The following is a 20,576-nucleotide window of genomic DNA, read 5'->3' as shown; positions in this document are numbered from 1 at the left end:
TTGAATTGAAACACATTTTTAAACACACAATAGAATTTAATTAGAATCAAAACTATGGCAGCTATGAGGACTTCAACGTGTGATCATATTATAAGACGGATAATATTATAAAATAGATAAAAACTCTATACTGAGTAATACAATCACAGAAAGACGCTAAAATAGATACGAACGTGGAAAATGTTTCTGCCAAACTCGGGAATTCGGACAGAATTTCTAACGAGTCCCTTTAATTATTTCAAGGAGTAGCATGCTCTTGTTCCGTCAGTCATGACTAAATAGAGAGACCACAAGTAATTCATAACTGTATTTTTCCGTCATCTACACTGTGAATTGAACCTTCAACCTTCAGGAGAATATCACTTTTACAATTGATGGGCGGAACAAGTGCCCGCATCCGCCGTGAAGTAAATAAAGGGTTACGTCTGAAATTCCGTCTCAATTCCCGAGTTCGTTAGAAAATTTTCCGGGTTTAACAAGATACCCCTGAAGAAGATCGAAGGTTTCATCAAGCGAAACCTTGTTAAAATGACATTCAAGATTACAACAATAGTCTGAAGAATCGAAATAATACGATTAGTCAATCCTAGTTTCGCACTTTTCTACCACACTAGACATTAAGAAGACGTTTCCACCTGTCCGCTTCTGTTAGCTAATCCCGGGGATGTTAACATCGGTCTAATTTGTTTAAAACGGGATCTACACGCCGAAATACAAAATAGAAAAGTCCCCAAGGAGCAACAAACAAAAGTTGAATTAATCCGATTCAAACCCGGATTCTAACAATGGAATTTAAACAAGGTAATTCATCTTCATTTTTTTAAAAAAATATTCTGATATTTATAGGCTTGTAAATGGAGACGCTCATAGACATTTACAATGCTTTATCGGTCTATGAAAAGAAGCCGCATCGTTATTTGAAAAAGGAAGGATATTGTTTCATTGCAAGCCTACTTTTGTTTGTTATTCTTAGGTACATTCTCAAATATCTATCAGAATTTGTTCTTACAATCGCTAAAGTTTCTATTTGCAATAGATGTTAAAATCTTCATTAAAAGGTCTATGAGAAATCGCATGTTAATTGCGATAATATGTTTTGATATATGCTTAAAATACTAGTAAGATAAACCTAGATAGTTATCTACTGAGAGATAATGTGATACAAAAGTCTAAAGTTTTATTTGAAGAGCACACGCTCAAGAGGCAAATAATTTGGGCATGTAAAAATGCCTTGGTAACTCAATATAATATATGTATGCATTTATAAAATCAATTCTAATGGACTAGTTCTTCAGAGTAGATGCACATTCCAGTGTTTATTTGATTGTTTAAATGTTTTAACTTCCATATTTTGGAAGATTACTTACACGTCTGTAATAAATACATTAGTTGAAGAATGCAAGGCATGATACTGACATAAATAGTACGCTGATTACTTGAATCATTAACTATGCTACGTTTTTTTTTTACATGGGGGTCACCACCTATCAAGGCCCGAAGGCCACTCAGGGATAAGGGTTATTGCGTGTACAGTAATCAATTGTAGTAATCATTAGTATTGGAGGTTTTGATAGAGTGTCGTACATAAGGGGGTGGTTTGCCAGGTGTTTGTTTATGTTGGACTTGAAGACGTCCAAGTTGTAGTCAGGTGGGAAACAGGCAAGCGGCAGAGAGTTCCACTGCCGTGCAGTTCTAAGAAAGAAGCTTTACTCATGGAATCTACGTTTGGATTTAGGCACAGATAAAGAGTGGGGAAAATTATTGACAGTAGTTTCAGCCAGACGGGTGTTTCTCGTGAAAGATTGGCGAGGTGGGACGAGGGATTGGAGCTCAGACGGGCATTTGTCATGGAAATAACGATAAAACAAAGACAGGCTATCAACGTCTCTTCTGTGGGAGAGAGGTTGCAGGGAAGAGAAAAGGGCATGACCCACTAAATCACAAAGTCTATTTTGTACTCTGTCAAGGCAGGATAGACTGTTTTTAGCAGCTCCTGCCCAGATGTAGCAGCAGTACTCCATCCTTGGACGTACTTGGCTTTTATACAGATAGAGAATTGCATCAGTAGTGAGATATCTTCTAGAGCGGTAGAAGGATCCCACCACTTTCCCAGCGTCCCTGGCAACAGATTTGATGTACGTGTTCCATTTCAGATCAGGAGTAAAAGTCAAACCCATAAGCTTGTCAAAACATGGGGCCTCTCCAAGACGAGAGCCATCCATTTCATTTGTTGGTTCTAGCGTGATAATGCTGAGCATTCAGCCAACTGGATCATAAATTTGTATGTTTTCGTGTGTAGGACCAGTCAGAAAGATTGAAGTCTAAATCTGCCAGCTTATTAGCTAACAATTTTAATCGTCATGCCAACTAGCTTGGTCAAGTCGACGAAGTAAACTCCAAAAAAAAAAGATGAATAACAATAACGCGAGAAGACAAAAGAGAAAATGATGCGAAACAAAACAAGGAAGAAAACAATAAAAAAACGTGTATAAATAATAAAAAATAAGAATGAAAAGAAAACATGAAAGGGAAAATTAAAAAGATAAAAAAATAACGAAAAACTCGTTGAAGAATATATTGAAGTACAAGAAAAGCGAACGTTATTGCTATTTCATGATATTTTAAAAGATTAGACAATTAAAGAGAGAAAAACATACAAGTTAGTAACATAAGTTGAGAAATAGAGTAGTGAAGGACATTTGTTTGTTTATGCCGGCCATAAACAGCTGAACATTTAACCTTGCGTCGCGTAGATCCCGCTGATTTGATGCTTACAATAATAAGCCAAATTTCGGCGTCGAGAAATCCAATATGGCTGACACTTATTTCCCTTTCATTATCAGATTTCCTTTTTTCCTCGCCAGTTTATATCTCCTTAAACCCCCTTAAGATAGTTTTATTAGAACACTGGCAGAGAAAAACATACATAGTCACATTGTAATTACAAATTTAAAACCTATATTACATTTAAAAACATTTTTTATTGAATTAAATTGTATTGTTCTTTGTTGTACACCGTATAAATACAAGCATATAATTATAATGCTAGGAGCATATTCAGCAATGAACCCGTCAGTCTGGTCTTAGTGCTATGCACAGGCCGTCGTTAAGTCTTGGAAGACAATGAATACCCCCAGTAAGGGTTTTATACAGAGGCTGTCAATTGTAAAAGAAGGGTAGTACCAGCATTTCAAGAATTCGGTGGGAAAAAGAAGTTAAGGCAATTTGAAACAGTTCCGACATAAACAAAGAGCTAAACCACATACAGCGCCTGGTATTCATAGTCACTCATTTTAGTACAAGTTAGAAAAGCATACAGATTTAATACCTTACTTTGAAAATGTATAAAAGTGCACTTTGAAGATAAATAAATTTCAAATTGAATTTTGTACCTTCATTTTTAAAGCCTAGAGTAAAAACATTTTGTTTAACAATTTTCATGCCTCGGATGAAATGCTTTTCTAACCTGTATCCTATCTTTTTAAGATTATATTTTATTTGATTTATTAATTTGGATTTAAAAAAGATGAATGTGATTTTGTATGTATTTATAAAAACTCTCCTACTCTCTATTTCAGATTGTATTGTTCCTCACACCACAACTCATTTTTGCAACCCCCTCTTTCTATTATTACAGGTCTGAATATTCTCTCTGTTTCAGTTTGTAATTCTTCTCACTTCACAACTCTTTTTTGCAACTCTCTCTTTGTCATACATGTCTGAATAATAAGAAAATCTGAATTTTTTTTAACAAAAACTTTAAAATAATTTTTTAGATTAATTTTTTAAAAACTTCTTTCAGAATAGAAAACCTTTACAGTTTAATAAGGAACATATTTCATATAGGTTTCATCAAAAATATTCAGTAGATAACGAAAAAAATAGCGATGAAAATTTCAAAACGAGTGTATAACTGCTTACGCTCAATAGTAGTCCTCGCTAGCGAAAGACTTTGTTATTGTTATTCTATTATTATTATTATTTAAAACATTTTGTATCCTGCGCTTTCGTGCGAGGACTAATTGACCAATTTCAACGTCGTTTAACGTAAGTGATCCTTATGGCAAAGTGTACACAAAAAGTGATTTGTCCATGATTTTTACCACATAGACGAAAATACATATCCCATAACACATAAAGGTCCCTTCGTTTGTTTTAGAGATTTTCATCTATATAAATAAAAATGTAAATGTTTGTATGTTACGAATAAACTTGTTTACGGATTGATTTGAAATTTTGCTATAGCATTTTAATCAAAGTGTTTATATAATAGTGGCGTTCTACTAAAACTTTATTTAATAAAGTATATGGTGTTATTTGTAATGGAGTTGTCATTTTGGTATACAGGAATAATTACCGGTCACGTGACAGCTTTTCTTCTTCAACCTTTTCTCTCTTCCATTTGCGTTGTTAACTGACTAGCCATTTTCTTTCCCTTTCTTTAAATACTAGCATTTCAGCTCGGCGTTGCCCGGGTGTTTGGATGTGTATGTTGAGCAAAAAAAAAAAAGTGGTAGTAGGAAGGCAGGCTCGAACCCGTACCGCAAAGGAGGAAAAGAACGGGGTAAAACCTAACGTTTATGCTGTTACGACGACTGCCAAACCGGAAGCTACAATCTAAACGAGAAGATAACTTAAAAAAATATCGGCGAAAAAAGTGACCCCCTGTAGAAAAGTGCTTAGATGAAGGGGAAGATATTAATGTTTTAAGCCAATTTTTCAATATTTGTCGTATGAAAGGTCGAACTTTAAAACGATACTGATCGTCGCCTCCATTGAAAGTTTAAGGCAGACATACAAACAGACATACATACATACATTTATATATTGGTAACTAAAAATTTTCGACCCAAACTGATGAAAAAGCTTGCCCTATCTCTGAATACCCTTTATGTAAAATTTCAAATATTTAAACTAGAAATTGTCTGAGTAATTTGGAAGAGACCGCAGAGGTCAATTTTTTTAAAATTTGACCCCTATTCTGACCCCTTAAAATTTATTGTTTTGGGCTCAAATCAAGTCATTAAGTTAGATCCATGTCCAAGGAACCTATATCTAAAATTTCAAGTGCGTAGACCCAAAATTGTTGGAGGAGTTGAGTAGAGTTCTCAAAGATCAAATCGTTGAACTTTGACCCCTTAATCGCCAAATCTCTGGCCAAAAACCGATCGCATGGATTTTCCCAAATCTCAGTAACCTGTATATCAAATTTCTTTATTGAGTAGGGAAATGTACACAGACACGCACAGACGTTCACTTATATATATATATATATATATATATATATATATATATTCTTTCTGGATGGGATTTATATGTTAATTTATTCTTCATATGTTAATCTATGACACTAAAATGAACGCTACTCCAGTTTATAACAATAATACCTTTAAAATAATTTATTAACTGTTCATTTTTTTACCTTCACGGCCAAATGCAAACTTCAACATTAAAAAAAGAAAAAAAAGAGGACATTGCAACGAAAATTGGTAGAAAAATTGACATTTTTATTAAACAAAATATTCGAGAATTTTAAGAAAAGAAATACGCGCCTTTTTTTCACACAAAAAATTCTGCTTCAATTATCTATATATTAATACGACATCGTGTGTGTTATTCTGGTTCACACTTACATACGGGTCGTTTAATTGATATGTACTTCTATTTCTTGTCATAATTTTACCAATAATTCTTCATAAGTTTAGGTTTCGGTTTCGATGATAACCGATAGCACTCCAGTAATCTATTTTTTATAAATAATTTTATAAAAAATTCTTTATAAGATTTTGTTTCAGTTTCGATTATGGCTGAAGGAACTCAAGTTATATATATATATATATATATATATATATATATATATATATATATATATATATATATATATATATCCTGCCATACATATATATATATATATATATATATATATATATAATTTTAATTATTCCAAGTTAAGAATATTCAGAGAACAAAATATAACGAGGTTTATCCAAAAGTGATCAATGCACAGTAGAGCAAGATATATGCTTTTTATTCATTACATAAAGATTTAAATATCGCTACACAATCATAAGTATGTTTCAGTCAACTAGGTATAGACAAGTAGAGACTCTATTAGCCGATATTGCTTTTCCGAAGTTCCAGTTATTCCATATATTTGTCATAATTCATGTCTTTGAATGTTAAAGCTACGAGTTTAAAGGATGATCTTTCAAGTAGGGCGTTTTACATAATCGAAATCGGTTTTAATATATATATATATATATATATATATATATATATATATATATAGAGAGAGAGAGAGAGAGAGAAAGAGGACAGAGGTAGTAAATAGAGTGCGTTTGATAGAGGGAGAGAACCATGCATTGTGAAAAACGAATATACCAAAATAACACAATCAACTTCATTTGCTTGTAATTTTAATATTTCATCCTCATTATTAAACTATTTGCTCGGTAAGGAACGACTACAGTGTTGGAAAATGACAACAAAATAATTTATACATTAAACAATTAAATAATCAAACACAGTTTGGAGAAAATAACATATATATGCTAAAAAGTTTACTCCTAACATTTAAAACGAAAATGAATTATTTCGGGCTACGCTTCTTTCTTTACGAGACTAAACATCACTTTATACCCATCTTCTGCAGCGGAATAGTACAGGAAGGCGACTTCTTATTCCATTTGAATAAATTACAAGCTATTTCCTGACATCTAACGATATGGGATTACACTTGGAATTTTTTCACGCATCACGAAAACCATGGCCATATTCGTTGATAATAGGATTGGATACCTTCATAGGGAAATCGTCATTCGTCCGTCGATATTCATGACACGTACATCCACACCCAACGTGATCTAAAAAGATATACTTGCATGAGTAACATACAAGAAGTTCGTAAAACAACGATTACATCTGAATCGATAACAAACAGGTGCTTTTAAACAAGATAGATTGAATTGCTTCAATTTAATATCTTGTTTCAGCTGTCCTCGTACCTTTGAAAGCGGACGATCAAGTTCGGATTTCTTTCGAGAGGATGTTGCAGGTGATCCTGAATACGATGACGACACTGAAACCATAGGTTTCACTTCTACCCCTAGCCATAACCCTAACACTAAATGAGTCTCTGGTCCTGGATATGACCTAAAACTATATCCGATAGTGAGGCCACACCTTGCGGGCCTTGGGGAGTGTAGAGCCACCCTTTAATTGCCATTGCTCGCAGGCCCGGAGTGGTAGTACCTGTCAGGGTCCCAACTATGGGTTGAATAGAATCCGACTTAAAAAAACAAATATACTCCATTAAAAATCGTTCATCAAAATAACTAGATTCGGCATTAAATAACCTGAAAAAGGTTGATATGCCGTAAAACAAAAACAACCAACCAGCCAAATGAGTCTCTACTGTTAAGTTACGAACAGAATTATTTTTCGGATTACATTATCATGCCTAAACCTAAACGCAGATTCCATGAACAAAGCATCTATCTTAAAACTGTACGCCTGGTGAATTCTTTTCCGTTCGCTCTTTTTCCAGTTGATTACAATATGGTCGTCTTCAAGCCTAATGTAAACGAGGTCTTTATGAGACGTCCCTTTAAATAATCCAATTTACCAATTTTCTAACTACTAACGATTACTACGATATTGTCCCATTGACTACCGTATATTCATTAACCCTTATCCTCGAGTGGCCTCCGGACCTTGATAAGTGGTGACTTCCTTGCAAACTAAAATAATAAAAATCTATGTTTTTATTATATATTTTTTTCATATCTAAACAATCCACATTACCAGAGAGAAACCAGATTTATAACAACAGGTTATCGTAAATGGTGAAAGACGAACATTAAACTATTTGGTCAAATTATAGTTTAATATCAGTATTCTTGTAGGGACACGGAAACAGGGAGAAAGAATGTGATGAAAAAATGGTTCACGTTCTGTAAGTTCATCAAAGAAAATATTGTGAATGTACTTAAAGCATAGCTTTCGTGGAAGGTTTAATAAGGTACCTTAGCGCCAGGAGTATTCGTTAAGGTTTATTCTGAGTTTCAAAACTAAATCTAATATATAAAAGACTATATCACTGTTTGTCTGTCTGTCTGTCTTTATATTTTCAAACTCTATCTCTTTCGAAACTAAAAGTCACAGAATGACGCCATGGGTCTGAAATGATTGGATTCTTTATGAACCGTTTTTATGGGTCTTTCGCCGGTTAAAATAGTTTTAATGGGTCAAAAATTGGTCAAATTAAAAAAATCGTTAAACATTTTGTACATTCATCTTAGTTTATTTTCATTTTTCATTTTTCATTTTATCAGTTGATATGGGTGTCACGTTGATAAAGTGGTAACGTCACCAGCTTTGAATGCTACAGTTTTGCTCTCATTTTCGACTCTAGCTGATGACAGTGAAATAATATTTGTACTTTTGAAATCACGTCAATTTAATAATATTTAATAATATTTAATAATATTTAATAACATTTAATAATATTTAATAATATTTAATAACATTTAATAATATTTAATAATATTTTATAACATTTAATAATATTTAATAATATTTAATAATATTTAATAATATTTGATAATATTTAATAATATTTAATAATATATGCGAAATCTTAACAAACTGCTGCACCAACAAATATGTATCAACAATACGCATTGCTCAGATGAATGGGCACTTCATAATAACATGGTCAAATAGCGGGCGGGATAAGTTTATTATCCTAGTAAAGAGAGACTCATGTTTGAAAAAAAAAATCATAATTAGTGTTTATATTAATGTTATCTCAATATAGGGTAATGTCACAATCTCATTACGTTTTCGTCATCGCTAGAATTTTTCAGTTTACATAGATAGCATTTCAAAATTTACCTTCTAATAAATGTCATAATATAAAGACGGGAATCATATAATTTTATAATGGGTAATATAACTCCTCTAAGATAATAAGTTTGCAATAGTTTTACCCTTGTTAAAATTCGAATTAAAATATGATGACACAAAATGTTTATATAGTATTTTGTTCTGTACCTCATTACCTATATTCATAATAAACCCTTCTATTTTTTATCATTATTTATGACTAAGATCCACTATATAATTCTGATTCAGGATAACTTTGATGAGGAAATAACAAATAACAGACGTCATCAGTTACTTGGTCTGCTATTATAAGAAGAAATCAATATAACCCTGGTTAATAAAAAGAGGACATTTTTGTATATTCGTATATCTAAAAAGATTTTAAAAAACATGACATCTTCTAAAACTATACACGTCGCGAAAGATTCTCATTTCAAGATTTAGTGCTAAATACCAATTCACGATAATATTTCGAAAGCAAAAAACATAAATAAATAAATTAAATAAAAATAGTAAAATTTTGTGATTGCAATATATAGTAACGATATTAGAGAATGCACACATGTTTATATTAAAAAGAATCTCCGAAGAAAACATAAACCAAATATGTAAGGGTGATAACTTATAATTAAAATAATAATAGTTAACTCGTTTCATTTTTAAATTATACGTTAATTTTAATGATACAGAATTTTTATTTCCTATATTTTAATTTTTTACCGTCTTTTCTTTTTCTTTTTCCATTTTTCTTTTCTTTTTATTTATTATTCTTCTCTAATATTATTTGATTTTTGTGATTTATTTTGGAATATGATTAAGTAAACCACACTTATTTTGGCTAACTCTGATAGAATTAAATATGGCGCCGATGTGTGAAAATAAACAGTAAAGGAAAATAATCTGGAATCATTAGCGAAGACCTTAATCATTATTCGAAATAAGCGATTCGAATTTTCAAAACTAGACTTTAAAAATTATAATTTGATAAAATCCCAAAAGACGTCGATACTCCTGGCAACGATGATTATTAGCCATTGCATAAAAAACATAAAATCTTGCATTTTTTTACAAATTTGTTAGACTATTGTATGGTTGCAATTTTTTTCAGATGAAGATTAAGCACTCTGAATATTCAGATTACTTTATATAATATGTTCACAACGTTTCGACCGATGTAATCCCCGGGAATGGGTTCCTTATTTTAAATTGCGTAACAAATATTAGTGCTGAGTAATGTTTAAAACGGCAGTCCTCTAGAGGTTGAAGATGCTTTTCCCAGTGCGAATCACTTAAGACTTCTACTCCATCATGATTGGCGAAATGACAGCTAGCAATCAGGTTCTGTTCAAACTTTTCTAGTGATTTCCGAGTTCGGCATAAGGATTCCTGACGGCGTCCGGTGCTTTAATCGGACGAAACACTATGAGGATACTTCCCAAGATGAGAAAACTAGTAAGAAGAAAGCAAAGGATACAAACTATTGTTTTCTAACATTATTTTACATGTGTTCATATTTTGTCTTTTATATAAACACTATCGGGAGGGTGGACCGGCTTTGCCCGGTCGTAAAATACGCTTAAATATAATATTTTAATTTGTCCAGATTTCGTATATATTATTATAGAGTCGTGATTTAAAAAAAAAATAAATAAAAATAAAGTATTTAGGTGCCATCAGCTAGAATCGAAACTAAAGTAGTATTTTAAAGCTAATGACATTACAACCGTACGCATATGCACTGATTAAAATGAATGCACAAAATGTATCAAGATTTTTAAAATTTTGAACCATTTTGACCTCTAAAAAACAATTTTTATCGGCTAAAAACCAATAAAACATCCAATCATTTGAGGCCTCTAACGCCATTTTGCGACTTTCAGTTTCGGCAGAAATAGAATTATAAAACAAGGAGAAAGACAGACAGAAATAGTGAGTTTTATAATTTGAACAGATGACAATTATTGCTGATTTTAAAACGAAATACTAGCGTTTTTTTTTGTTCTCTAACTTTTGTTGTTCCTAATGTTGGATAGCAGTGAAACATTGGCGCTGCATTGTTGTCTTGCGGAGTAGAATCGTCGTCCCAACTGGGGGCGGACCTTCCCCCTTGCAAGTAATAACATATTTTTCTCTGCGTGTTTATACAAGACCGGCTTTTACTATAGGTGCGTTTTTTCCAAGCTTTCTTATTTTGTTTTGTTTTTTATAAGTGGTGTCAGGTTTATTGTATAACAATACATAGATTTTTTTTCTATTTTGGGCTATCGAGGGGGGCGCCCGGATGTAAAATACGCTTAGATATGATATTTTAATTTTTTTTCAGATTGCGTATATATTATTATAGAGTCGTGATTTCAAAAGCAGAACAGAAACAATCAAAGCTTTTAAGCGTTTTTTTCACTTATTTATCTGGTAACTTTGTTTCACAGTATATAAATTATAGTTTGCTCTATCCACGATCGTCTTTAGTATGATACAAGATTTGTCCCAGTAATGCTGCTACAATTTAGAAGAGTATCGATTCGCTTCTGACTCAAATTAGCAGCACGGTCCAAACTAGATGAATTAATTAAATAGAAACTTTTATCGCAATGAGTTACTTCTCTTCCATAAACAGAACAAAATATGCATATACGCATAATTATAACAAATAATAATAAATAAATCAGACTTACAACTAAATAAAACATATAATTATATAGTTAATTAATTTTATAACAATATATCAAACATAAATACAAACTGACACCTCTACGATAATTTACAATTCTCTACAAATCTAATGCAATAGACACCTGTCAATCCCGTTTGCTGACAAAGCACATACCTCAACAAATGTTTGTAGATATTTTTTCCTTCTTTTTTAAGACGAGCACCTTGAAAATTCAAGTAACATAGCATCACGATAACATTTTGCATTGACTCATTACGTTAGTAAATGGATTATTTATAATCGAAAACTATTGAAATCTATTGTACAATGGGACCCGGGTATAAGATACCAGATTATAAGAAAACCGGATATAGGAGCGATTTTATCTGGTCTGAAATTAGACCCTGTGTTAATGTAGAGGCTAATCCAGATATGAAAACCCCCAGATATAAATGTAACCCTAAGAGCTTTATGGTGTGCACCGGAAAAAGAAGTTTCTTATATCCGGGTTACCCTGCATAATATTATGTATCGCATTTTGTTCTACAAAAATGCATTGTCATAGCTTTCACATTTAAATCCTCAAAGAAATTATAGTTAAGACATTGTTTACACAATATACGCCCATAATATATATATATATATATATATATATATATATATATATATATATATATATATATATATATATATATATAATAAAGGAGAACGATGGAAATTCCACAGCGGCATCTTTCATGTATGTAATATATTGCTACTGAGCATCCTGTTGAAGTTTAGCGTAAATGGAGACCCCTCGATATTATTGAAACCCCTTTTGTGAGTATTTTGGTTAATGAAGCGTCAGAATATATCTGTTTATTACGATTTATCTCCAATATCCTTATAGGAGTCTGTGACATATCCCCTGTGTGTATGGCGTAATCTAGAGGTCCGATTCTCACAATTACACGTATTTAATTAGCCTGTATTTCGGCAATAAAGCGTTAAATGTTATATTTCTAGTGGTCTATTGTGTCTGGTTTATAAACGTAGATATAGGACTTTACATATCTTTAATAAAAATCATCTAATATTACAAAATCGTACGAACGAGGTGGCTAGTTAAGAGATCACTTCGGGAAATTATTCGTTCATCAAATGTTTCTTCCGGTCAATTGATTGTAGCACGCGCTATCTGATATGTGACAACGTCCTGCTGAAACAACATGATGAATTGACAAACCAAGCTAAACTGAAAATACCCGATAGTTGCTAAATCTTGAATTTAAAAAAAATAGAGTTGCTACTTTAAAGTTTGTCGCCTCTAAAACCACCGTATATATATATATAAAAATTATCAGTGTAATGTTTCGTCAATAAAATGTATTTTTACAGTGCCTATTTTAAGTATAAGTAAAAAAAAAAAGTTTGTATGAAATATTCGAGAAAGTTACTCATTTTAGATTTAATAGAGAAATTGTCAAAATGTAAATGCTATTAAAAAGAAAAAGAAAAAAAAACACATTGCCAATTATGACATACTTTAAACAATAAGGTCTTTTACATAAAAAATGTCGAGTCGAGAGGTTGTCCCCCACGTATTACTTAAGGAGTTTACAAAACCAAAACTTAAATGACTTAAATGAAAATAAATACAATACAAATAGTTAAAAAAAAAGCAGTGGATTGGATACATCACAATGAAACAAATGAATAAAAACTAATAAAAAAATAAAAATAAAAATAATTCAGCAAAATTTGCCTTTTATTATAAATAAAAATAGGTGAAAAATAAAAAAAAATACGTGGGGTACATATATATTTAATACTTAACGTTGCCCGGATGTTTGGAGGTGTATGTTTAGCAAAAACAAACAAAATAAAAGCGGTCAATTTTTTTAAATTTGACCCCTATTATGACCCCTAAACATTTATTGTTTTGGGCTCAAATCAAGTTATTAAATTAGACCCATGTCCAAGAAACCTATATCTAAAATTTCAAGTGTTTAAACCCAAAATGGTCGGAGGAATTTGGTAGAGTTTTCAAAGGTCAAATCGTTGAACTTTGACCCATCAACAGCCATGTTTCTGGCCGAAAACGGATTAGGAAGATTTTCCCAAATCTCAGTACATTGTATATCAAATTTCGAGTCTCTAGACTAAAAATTGACAGAGTTATTGCGTAGGGAAATGTACACAGACAGACACACAGGCAGACAGACACACAGACACGTTCACTTTTATAGATATATAGACTATCATGGGTGCCCGGCGTTACCCGGGTGTTTGGAGGTGTATGCTGAGCAAAAAAACAAAACAAGAAAAAACCGGTAAATTTTATTTTGTAGGGATAATCATTCGTTGATCCTTATTTAATCCCGGGCAACGTCGGATCTACCTGCTTGTGTATACTAAACAGAACATAAACTGCCATCTTACTTAAATCCAGAAAATGTTGGATTATAATTTTTCTCAATATTATGGTTGCATAACTGAACACGGTACATAAAAGAGGATTTGAACTCGTAAAACCGATCTTCTAGTTCACGTTGATATCCATTGCAATAACGACCTCCTTCGTACAATGACGTCACGGTGTGCGTTAAAATGTTATCTTTCTAGCAAATGTGATTTGTTTTCCTTCTTTTTTTACGCTTAGCACATCCGTTCTCTCTCTCTCTCTCTCTTTCTCTTTAATCTCTTTATAACTTTCTCTTTCTCCTTTATTACACCCCACCTTTCTCTCTCTCCCTCTTTCTCTCTCTCTCTCTTCTCTCTACAACTCAGGTCAAATATCCTCAGCCTGCCATTAGATGTATAGTACATTTCTTCGTTTCTTTACAGAATTCAATAGTTGACATCTACTTTCAAATATTCAGAATATTTTATCACTTCTGTGTAAAATGTCAACAGATGTTTTTCCCAGTTGTTAGAGATTTTCAAAAAGTCAAAAACATTTAGCGTTGTTCGTTTTAAATGTTAGCCTGTATTTGAATTCATATTGTTTAAATGTTTAAACATTTTTAGCACTGACTAGTGGGGTGGGGGCGCCCGGCTTTGCCCGGTCGTAACATACGCTTAAATATGATATTTTAATTTTTCCAGATTTCGTATATATTATTATAGTCAGATTTTAAAAGTAAAATACGAGTATTTGGAAGCCATTAGCTAGAATCGAAACCGATAATAAAACTAGCATTCAAAGCCGGTGACGTTTCCACTGTATCAACGCAACACGCATGTGAACTAATTAAAAATAAACTAAGATGGATGTAAAAATGCATAAGATTTATTTCAATTTTGCCCCCTTTTTGACCCCTTAAAACTATTTTAGCCGGCTAAAACTCTTAAAAGAACGGTCCATAAGAAATAAAATAATTTGAGGCCCCTAGCGCCGCTTTGCGACCTTTAGTTTCGGGGAGAAAAACTTTGAAAATGTGGAGGCAGACAGACAGATATAGTGAGTTCTATAAAGAAGAATATCAGAGGGAGGAGTACCCGGCTTTGCCCGGTCGTAAAATACGCTTAAATATGATATTTTAATTTATCGCTATTTCGTATATATTATTATAGAGTGGTGATTTTAAAAGAAAAAAAAAATGTATTTTGGGGTCATCAGTTAGAATCGAAACCGGAAGTAAAACTGTAGCATTATAAAGTTAATGAAGTTACCACTGTACCAAGGAAACACGCATATGAACTGATTGAAATTAAAAAATTAAAAATAAACTATTTTTAAAATAAACGATTTTTTCAATTTTGACCCAAGTGTCACTCCTTAAAAATCTACTTTAATCGGCTAAAGCCCCATAAAAGAACTGCTTATAAAAATCCAATCATTTGAAACCCCTAACGCCGCTCTGCGACCTTTAGTTTCGGAAGTTATAAAACATGGATACAGACAGACAGACATATAGCCTTTTATATATTAGATTTTCTTCACTTATAAATCCATCTTGATTTCTATTCGTACATACTACTACCAATATATAAATTAATTAACTTTCTCCTTCCATTTAAAATTAGCGCCAACTACACAATCACTTCGGATTCAAACGTAAAAGCAACCGTCAACAACATCATATGTATATCTTGATTTCTCCTCGAGAGGCCTAATCCTCGCGGTTAATACCTCTAACAAAATGATTGAAAAATATATTTTCTGAAAAGGGTGTATATGATGAAAACCACAGAATAAATAATTACAAAAATGATTTTATTCAATAGATAAAAATATACACTACCACGCGTTGCCCGGTTGCAAAATACGTTTAAATATGATATTTTAATACCTACACTTTTCCTATTTATTATTATAGAGTAAATTCTCTATTAATTATTATATTGTATCCAATGCATGGCAGTAATTTAAATGCATTAAAAACATGATCTGGATGCCATCGACTTCAATTGAAACCAAAACATTGAGCTCTCTAGTTAAGTCGACATGTATATAAAAACTTAAAAAATAAACGCAATTCAACGTGTATATTTGCGTATGCGTAGATGAGCACTTTCAGTTGAGCAAGCAAGTTGTAATTTTTCAATGTTGACCTCTTAGCAGCTATTTTTACCGACTTAAAAGAATCGAATTAGGTCCACAGGTCCGAATCACTTAGTTGCGTCACAAAATTGTGGTCGTTTTAATTTCAAACCTTCTTTAGGTGCGTTTCGTCGAACTAAGGAATAGTAACTAATTTTAAACGGAAATTTTTTATTTAATCACCGGGGGTAGTTTTTTTCTCATTCTATCAGCCATAAGTGCGTAAAGTTCTTGTGTGACTCTTATTTATATTCTTGGTATCGCCCATACTAAGGATTGAACTGTTGATGTCTAGAACACTGTAAGTTAGAACTAAACAGTATTTAGCATTTACATATGTTGTGTCCAGATCTATAAATTCAGTCATCAATACGTGTGATACTAAAAACACAATTACGAATTACATAAACTTTTTAACATCCCTCAGAATGAAAATGGCCATGGTGACCGTCTATAAAGAAAAGTTTACAATGTTTTTTATAGGAAGAATACTCGTTTTTTTAACAATACGCTTCTTTGAAATACAACAAACCAAATGAAATATTTATATTTTATTGGGATCATAAACGGCGTGTGCAATGCATTTGTATGGAATGAAAAACCATAAATAAAATAAAGGAATATTTACTTTTTAGTTGATTTTTATTTGATTTTCTTTAAATATAATAGGCATTACACGTGTATTTTTTTTTTTTTTGTAATTCGAACTATTTTTTTGTAATTCGAATGTTTTGTAATCTCATTTATAAATCTTACTATGTCTGTCTGTCTGTCTGTCCGTCTGTTTCCATTTGTTCAAAGAAACAGTAGATTGCAGAAATATGTTCAAATTATTGCATTTTTTGTCGAACGTTCTTTTATGGATCTTTAACTGGTTAAAATAGTTTTTAAGGGGTTAAAAAGGGGGTCAAAAGGAACCATCACTTGCCAAACATGAATCAACTTAAACTACTCTTATACACGTGCGCAAATCGTTATACATTTTGTACATTGATGTTATTTTATTTTTATCGAGTATATATGCAAGCACTGGTGGTCCAGTTGTAACGTTGTCAGTATTTTTATTTTTATTTTTTTGCTACAGTTTTGCTATCGGTTTTGGTTTCGATTATTGCTGATGGCACCCAAATCATATTTTTTTTTTACTTTTGAAATAACGGAAAGATATTGGGTAAAATATCACATGAAATAATCGATAGAGAATTGACCTTATCATAATATATACGATATCTTGATTAAGAAAAATATATCTATCATAATATATACGATATCTTGATTAAGAAAAATATATCTATCATAATATATACGATATCTTGATTAATTAAAATATATCTATCATAATATATACGATATCTTGATTAATTAAAATATATTTATCATAATATATACGATATCTTGATAAATTAAAATATATTTATCATAATATATACGATATCTTGATTAATTAAAATATATCTATCATAATATATACGATATCTTGATTAATTAAAATATATTTATTATAATATATACGATATCTTGATTAATTAAAATATATTTATTATAATATATACGATATTTTGATAAATTAAAATATATTTATTATAATATATACGATATCTTGATTAATTAAAATATATTTATTATAATATATACGATATTTTGATAAATTAAAATATATTTATCATAATATATACGATATCTTGATAAATTAAAATATATTTATCATAATATATACGATATCTTGATTAATTAAAATATATTTATCATAATATATACGATATCTTGATTAATTAAAATATATTTATCATAATATATACGATATCTTGATTAATTAAAATATATTTATTATAATATATACGATATCTTGATTAATTAAAATATATTTATCATAATATATACGATATCTTGATTAATTAAAATATATTTATCATAATATATACGATATCTTGATTAATTAAAATATATTTATTATAATATATACGATATCTTGATTAATTAAAATATATTTATTATAATATATACGATATCTTGATTAATTAAAATATATTTATCATAATATATACGATATCTTGATTAATTAAAATATATTTATTATAATATATACGATATCTTGATTAATTAAAACATATTTATTATAATATATACGATATCTTGATTAATTAAAATATATTTATCATAATATATACGATATCTTGATTAATTAAAATATATTTATCATAATATGTACGATATCTTGATAAATTAAAATATATTTAAGCGTATTTTACGACCAGGCAAGGCTGGGCGCCTTCCACTAGTTCAATATAATGACAAATCTTACTAATTAAATAATATTTCGAGGTTTGGTTATTAGACAGACATATAAGGTTCATTATAGTTAATAGATATGCGCTCACGTTCATCACACAAGGAAATTCTAAAATATGTGTTTTTAAGGACGGATCATGTTTTTCTTAGGATTTTCGAACAATGAACAAAATATCCTCAAGGGAAATATTATTAGGACTTCTTTGTGTACGGTAGGCCATTTTTCATGTGAATTATTTTCGAAATATTAATCTCAGAAGGTTTACTGGTGAAGTCTATGACCATATGTATGCAACGCGATTTTATTTCAAACCGGTATGGTTATCCGACTGTACGAATTGAATGCTGATTGTAATATATTTCTTATAAGAAGAACGTTCAAAAAGTATTTTCTCTTATGTATTAATTCTGCCCAAGTGAATAAGAATAGACTTGCAGATTGTATTGTTATGATGATTGACCCTACGCATTTATGATCTTAAAGTTTCATTTCTTTTTTGTAGATGTTGACGGTATGAGATTCTAAAAAAACACCCCCTGTCATAGACGTGCCTCAGAATCAGAGCTGCGTCATTGATTTCGTGACAAAAGTGAATTGAGAATGGTGCCGACTATGTTAAAAAAAATCTGAATCACAAAAGGTCGCTCGTTTTGATGATACCACCCCCGTCTTTGTAGCTTTTAAACTTTTTGAAGGAACAAATAGGAGGTTTTATTTTAGAACGAACTTCGTATGACAATGCGATCCGGACGCCCATGCACAGTTATCGTTCGACACTCAGTGCTGGCATAAGTGTAGTGACTACGTAGAAAAATTAATTCTGAAGCGCAAAAGGTCGCTCGTTTTAATAGTACCAGTTCCGTCTTCGCATCTCTTCAATCTTTTCGATAAAATAAATAAGAGTGATTATTTTTGAAACTATCCTTGTAAAATAACCATCTGGTTATCTCTTTCTCTCTCTATCCATGCCGTTTTCTCTGTTACCCCCTCGTGTCAGTATTCCCTTATTTCATTACCAATATTTCTCTTTTATTTCACCCTCTCTGAAAATGACGATCATTCGCTGAATAATTTGTTCTTGTTCGCCTTCAAAAAAAATCTGTATATTTTGTGTCCGGGTCTATAATGAAAAAGAACATATCGGGTTTATGTCTTGTATTTGTTGTTTCTAATTCTTTGCTGTACAGACACACTAATAGTAAAATACTGTCATAGACCAGAACACTCTAGCTGAAGCTTATAGTCCGAACTAATTGGCTTTAAATTCAGAGATAAGATGAATAGGGACAACTACACAGAAAATATTGCAAAGATTGATGCAAAGAAAATTGACTTTCTCTGATGGAAACCTTCTGTCTAATGGGACAATGGTCTTGTACATCTAGTCTGGTGCTCTGCAGCGTCTGTAGTTTCTATAGAGTCGAAACTTGGGTTGCCTCCCTGGATGCAGGCCTACTGGCGTTGCAGTCAAAGTTCGACGAAAAGGCAATCCAATACGGCCGAAATCTGCGCAGCTGCAGGAGTTGCCCGAAAGATGCTGGAGTGCTTCTCCATACATCTATCGGGACTCGAACGGACTTTTTTTTCTCAAGATTTACTCTTTTAGCCTTTGCATTTACCAATGAATCCACAAGGTAGTTGAGCTATTTGTTCATAGCTGGTGAAAATTAGAAAATATTTCCAATTTTATATATTATCTTTTATTTTTAAATAATTTGAGGTTTTATAGTTTGTGATAGCGGTTTCAATCCTAAGCAGGCCAGAGGATTTGTTGGCCAAAACGTGATGAGACAATAACAACTATGCAATGCAGTAATTTCTGATGATACAGTAACAAGACCCAGCATTCTTATGCCACCAGCTGAAGAAGGCCATAGGAATAGTTGGCCGGATCATGGTGAAACAACAACAACTATAGAGATGAGGATAACTGTCTGCAACAAATCAATAAATAAATTTTCAATTTGGATGAAAATAACATCTTATATAAATATTATTTCATTGGAATTTATTATTGCGATGAGTATTATTTATTAATTTATTTATTGCGGACTATTATCCTTATCTTTTTAAATTTTTAATTGTTGTTTCATTTAAAACAACAACTAAAAAATGATGAGCATAATAGTCCGTCATAAATAAAATATACCTCATTGCAATTATAATATTATCCAAATATAAGCGAGACCTTTAAGCGATTCTTCTTAAAAAGCCTTCCTCTA

The 20,576-nt window shown here is 31.4% G+C and overlaps 1 protein-coding gene across 1 annotated transcript in view; it reads right to left on the bottom strand.

The window, feature by feature from the left end:
- LOC145276710 (spondin-1-like) overlaps positions 1 to 20,576 on the bottom strand; it is a 487,184-nt gene that overhangs the window by 52,915 nt on the left and 413,693 nt on the right. The gene's annotated exons all lie outside the window — the stretch shown is intronic.

Source organism: Euprymna scolopes, chromosome 5 (assembly GCF_053919585.1).
Source record: "Euprymna scolopes isolate OS-2025 chromosome 5, ASM5391958v1, whole genome shotgun sequence".
In the NCBI taxonomy this organism is placed as follows: domain Eukaryota; kingdom Metazoa; phylum Mollusca; class Cephalopoda; order Sepiida; family Sepiolidae; genus Euprymna; species Euprymna scolopes.
This window is presented reverse-complemented; position numbering and strand designations above follow the sequence as displayed.